Source organism: Megalobrama amblycephala, linkage group LG3 (genome assembly GCF_018812025.1).
Source record: "Megalobrama amblycephala isolate DHTTF-2021 linkage group LG3, ASM1881202v1, whole genome shotgun sequence".
Lineage (NCBI taxonomy): Eukaryota > Metazoa > Chordata > Actinopteri > Cypriniformes > Xenocyprididae > Megalobrama > Megalobrama amblycephala.
Window position 1 is genome coordinate 40167392 of NC_063046.1, and position 6285 is coordinate 40173676.

The following is a 6285-nucleotide window of genomic DNA, read 5'->3' on the forward strand; positions in this document are numbered from 1 at the left end:
CAGCTTTGTGAAATTATGCTAAGACACTTGCACAATCAAGATGGACTGAATGAAAATGCAAATTCTCTATGACCTAGGTCAGTGTTGCCAAGTCCGCGGTTTTCCGCGGAATTGGGCTACTTTTACACTGTCGCAGCGAGTTGTTTTTCATGTCCGCGGGTTGAATCGACCCAAAATAACGTGATATTTAGCCCCTGGAATGCGAATTTTACCAGGGGAGCCCCGCCAAAAACCGTGGGACCCCCCTTGAAACCTAAAGGGACGTGGTGAAAAAAAATTGGGATGGGAGGGATTTTATTTATTTATTTATTTATTTTTTAAATCTTTTGCGTTCCCTCACAATATTTGCATTCCCTCGCAAAGATATTTGCGTTCCCTCGCAAAGATATTTGCGTTCCCTCGCAAAACTGTTGCGTTCCCACGCAAAGATTTGCGTTCCTTGCTGGGAGTTCGGGCAAACACTTAAAGGTGCCGTAGAATGGAAAATTGAATTTACCTTGACATAGTTGAATAACAAGAGTTCAGTACATGGAAATGACATACAGTGAGTCTCAAACATCATTGTTTCCTCCTTCTTGTGTAAATCTCCTTTGTTTAAAAGACCTCCAAAAAACAGGCGAATCTCAACATAACACCGACTGTTACATAACAGTCAGGATCATTAATATGTATGCCCCCAAAATTTGCGTATGCCAGCCCATGTTCAAGGCATTACACAAGCCAGTATTAACATCTGGATGTGCACAGCAGAATCATCAGACTAGGTAAGCAAGCAAGAACAACAGCAAAAAATGGCAGATGGAGCAATAATAACTGACATGATAACATGATATTTTTAGTGATATTTGTAAATTGTCTTTCTAAATGTTTTGTTAGCATGTTGCTAATGTACTGTTAAATGTGGTTAAAGTTACCATCGTTTATTACTGTATTCACGGAGACAAGAGCCGTTGCTATTTTCATTTTTAAACACTTGCAGTGTGTATAATGCATAAACACAACTTCATTCTTTATAAATCTCTCCAACAGTGTAGCATTAGCCCGTTAGCCACGGAGCACTATCAAACTCATTCAGAATCAAATGTAAACATCCAAATAAATAGTATACTCACATGATCCGATGCATGCATGCAGTATGCATGACGATCATTTTGTAAAGATCCATTTTGAGGGTTATATTAGCTGTGTGAACTGTGTCGCGAGCTCGGGGGCGGGGAGCGCGAGGATTTAAAGGGGCCGCGCGCTGAATTGGTGCATAGTTAATGATGCCCCAAAATAGGCAGTTTAAAAAAATCATTTAAAAAAATCTATGGTGTATTTTGAGCTGAAACTTCACAGACACATTCAGGGGACACCTTAGACTTATATTACATCTTGTGAAAGAACGTTCTAGGGCACCTTTAATGTCCCGCTGGCTGGCAGTGTTTCAGTTAGTTCCATACGTTAATACACAAATAATGCGCAGCTCATAGAATTGGACTCTTGTTGAAACTTGTTGGACTCAAATATAAAGAAATGCAGTCAGTGCTTAAGTGTATTGAATTTGGTGACAGTGTGTTACAGTGAAGTTATTGAGTATTTTTCATAATATAAAATGAGCAAAAGGGTTTTGCACTTTTCAGACGGTCCCTTCAGACTCTCTAAGTCTCTCTGCCTCCTGCTCATAGGGATTAATTTACATATTATAAAGCACATTTGTGGAAAATTAGGTTGTTGTAGCCAGTGATGGAGTACTCGAGTCCTGGACTCGGACTCGAGTCCGACTTGAGTCACTATCGTGAAATTCGCCTACACGAATTTTGCATCTAATGCTGGAAAGAGCAGCGCTAAATGTTGTATGTGTAATCGCACAATTGAGGAAAAGACTGGGACAACTTCAAACTTTAACAGACACCTGTCACGGATGCACCCAGAAAAGTAAGTAAAATGCTTTCCATTGGCTAACGTTAGCTTTTAAAAAAAAACTATTATTGACTAATGCATATGATAATAAACAGAAGAAGCTAGGGTTGGGCGATGTTTGACAATTTGGCATCAGACGTCGACGATGTCTAATGTCTGGTTCAGATTACACAATTTTTTTGTCTGTTGATAATTTACTAGTCACTGTGTCAGATCAGATTACATGATTTTTTTTTTGTCTGTTGCGATAGTCACTGTGTCAGATTACACAATTTTTTTGGTCTGTTGCAATGGTCACTGTGTCAGATGGATGACGCAATTTTGACTCCTAAAATCCTGTGGTGTCATGGACAAGAAACATGTCAGACTAACGTTACACGTTGCTTTCTGACCAGTCGCGTGCCATCACACACACACATTCACTTCATACAAACATACAAACGCATTCACGCTAAATCACTCGGTCACTCACTCACAAACGCTCTCTCTCTCTCTCTCTCTCACACACACGCACACACACACACACACACACACACACACACACAAGTGTGTGCAGTGTATGGTTGTCATTTTCCTTTTGTAAGTTTTTTTCTAGATGTTTTCCATGTTTTATGTCTCAATGACATGCACGCAAACAACCAAATAAAGGATTTCAAAAACAACAAAAAAAGGTATTTACTTCCTTCCTGTGACATGAGGCTGTCAACTTCCTACCCCTACTTCCAGGAAGCATAGCGAAGGCAAACCCTCCCAAAGAAAAGTAATTTTCATGTTAATATTAAGAATGTTTTGTTGACATATATATATCTACATAATCGTGAAGATCTCTAGAATCATCCGAACAAAACAAATCTCACAAGAGATCTATAGTTTTTTGTATACTTGGTCAAAAGTCCAAGTTTGCCCACCGGCAATATAGTTGACTTGTAGTACATATAATGAGGAAATGGGGTATACTGTGTTTAATGGGTTAATAAATCAAGGTTCTTGGTCTTGTTTAGTGCTTTTTGCTTTCATAATACTTTATATTGTTATATATTATATATTGTTATTTGTTAATTTATTTTTTGTTTGTTTGTTATGGACTACAAAACCAGTCATAAGGGTCATTTTTTTAAATTGAGATATACATCATCTGAAAGGTGAATATATATAAGATTTCCATTGATGTACAGTTTGTTAGGATAGGACATTTGGCCGAGATACAGCTATTTGAAAATCTGGAATCTGAAGGTGTAAAAAAAAAAAAAAAAAAATCTAAATATTGAGAAAATTGAAAGTCCTTAACAATGAAAATCCACTCACAAAAAGATTTTTTTATATGTTTACAGTAGAAGATTTACAAAATATCTTCATTGTGCATGATCTTTACTTAATATCCTAATGATTTTTGGCATTAAAGAAAAAAAAATCAATAATTTTGACCCATACAATGTATTGTTGGCTATTGCTACAAATATACCCATGCAACTTCTGACTGGGTTTGTGGTCCAGGGTCACATACAGGAGTAATTTTTTCTATAAACAATGTAATTTACCATTTTGATTAACAATGCTCTGTTGGAGCAACTTAATGGCTGCACTTTGTTCTGCACTATGTTCCACCACTTTAAAAGAAACGGATTTGTTGTTTGTTGTGTTTTCGTATTCAAGAGATTATAAGCTAGATGCAGCTTTTTTGTGTTCACATCGAATGTTCTTCGACCATGCTTCAAAACGTACCTAATATGCCGTTTTTTTTAGGGGCCAAGCCCCAAAGGGGCTGTAGCCCCTATTGTAATTGTACGTTTTCCCTTTTATTAGGGGCCAAGCCCCGAAGGGGCTGTAGCCCCTATTGTAATTGTACGTTTTCCCTTTTATTATTATTATTCTTCCTCCCGAATGGGAGTCTATGGCAGCCCTATCAACGGAACATGAGAAAATGATGAAATTTGGCACACTTGTAGTGATGGTCATGTCTAGAAATCTGACCAATTTTGGAGTCTCTAGGACCAACTCTATAGCGCCACCACCAGTTCAAATATTCAACATTCTAAAGTTTATAACTTTTGAACCATTTGCTCTAGAAAAATACAATTTAGTACATCTGATTCGTCTCTTCATGCTGATTCTATTCAAATTCTTACATTAAGTCTCCGCCCATTACAGTAGCGGCCATTTTGAAAAGTACAGTATTCCGTTTTTTCGCTACTTCTCCTTCAAAATTTGTCCAATTTTGTCCAAACTTTGATCAGGTGATCTTTGGTCTGAGCCGCACAGAAATGACTGAACAGATTTTTTTTATTCATCTTTGTTCAAAAGTTATGATGTCACGAAGTTAACGAGGTTGACCCAAAATTGCTATAGAGGCTGTATCTCGGCCAAACTTTGAGCAATCAAAACTAAAATTGGTACACTTGATCAAGACCATGATCTGAGGTTCCATGCCAAATTTGGGAACAGCGCCACCTACAGGTCATGAGATCTGAAAAATGGCTATTTTGGCCAATAACTTTTGAACACTTTATTAGAAAATCAAGATCTTGGTGTCTATGGATTCCCTGTGCCATGCCGAATCCGAGGATATCGAATTCGTCAACATCGGATGAACCACGTGTCCGCCATTTTGAATTTTGTCATAAATTGCAATAACTTTTAAACAATTTGACATATCTTCACACAAATTGGTATGTATGACCTTTAGAAGGTCCTGAAGGTACCTGAGAAGTTTCAACACAGCGCCACCTACTGTTCCACAGATGTAATGATTATTGCAAAACCACTTATAACTTTTGAAAACACTTTCCAAAATGTGTATGCTTTATGTCATTTTATTCCCTGGCTTATGCCGATTCCGACGATGTGTCATTTGTCATTTTCCTTAAATGTACCTGTCCGCCATATTGAAATAAATGGAAAACAGTTTTTTCGCTACTCCTCCTACAATTTTTGTCCAATTTTGTCCAAAATCAGCTCAGGTGATCTTTGGACCGAGCCGCACAGAAATGACTGAATGGATTTTTGATATTCGCTACCATTCCCAAGATATTCATCTCTGAATGTGACCTTGCTTGTGTTTGTTGTCTTATGCTAGTTAGCTTAGCATGCTAATTGCTTAGCATGCTAACCAGTTGTCATTCTCTTTAATGTGGCTCTTCAGTTATCAAGTTAACCATGAGCTTCATTAGCATTAAGTTAGCTTAGCATGCCAATATGGTTAGCATGCTAAGTAATGCTTTTTTTGTGAATTCTTTGTTAGACTAAAAGGTTTCTTCCACAGTCTGTTGAATGTGCATCCTCAAGTAGCTCAATGTGTAAAGCCAGTTATCTGAAGAGCCCTGTATCCGAAGTTAGTGGGTTCGAATCCCAGGTGGAGCGGTTTTATAAATAGTGTGTTTTGATTCCTTTACTGCCTCTTGGATTAGAAATAAATGCTTTTTGTTTCATGCTGTGTTCATTTTCATCTAAGCTTATGTACATTCTGAGTTCATTCTTGCCCGTAATTCTGAACCAGCTGTTTCATGTTTGTTCATTTTCTGCTGTTTTTCCTCTTCCTGCTCTGTATTGCACTACAGCATGATGAGCTGCAGAATGATCTAAAGTGCAGCTTTATAAGAATTCTTCATTTTGAGTTCATTTTCACATGAACTAATAAACTTCGGCAGGTGTGGAAACATTCACTTGCACAGTGGTGCAATGAGATGAGAAATGGACCTTGGACCCGGAGGTCGTGGATTCGAATCTCGTGTGGGGTTCCTTTATACAATTGTGTGTAATGAGTCATTTTGATACCTTTTTTATCCAAATAAGGATTGTGCTAATCTTTATTCCTCTTCAATGAGATACAAGTATTTTAGTTCATTCCGTGTTCGTTCTCTGAACTTCTATTGATTTTCATTTCATTTCCACCTGTCCTTCTGAACCAGATGTTTTGCATGTACATTCAATTTTCTGCTGTTTTTGCTCTTCCTGCTCCGTATTGCGCTACTGCCCCTACTGGGGCTTGGCCCCGAATTGCTGCTTGCAGCTATATTTGTTTTTGTTTTTTTGGGGTTTTTTTTGTGGGCTGTATGTCCCTGGACTGCTTTGCTCTGGCCCTGGCTTCTGCTGCAGTGATGCAATGACTTTATCAATCAGCGATTGGCTCTTTTACTTAGAAGGCGGGACGTATTCCGCCATATTGTAGTTTCTCCAGTTCGTAACTAATAGTGAACCGTCTTTCTAGCAGCCAGCGCAGCACATTCCGCGTCCTGTCTGAATATGGAATCCCAAGTCTGCCAAAATTAAAAATAAATAAATACATAAATAAATATACAAAGAAATATAAAATAGCAAAAATAAATAAATAAATATATAAATAAATATAACGTTAAATGTTTTTCACATTAGAATGTCCCCACGAGG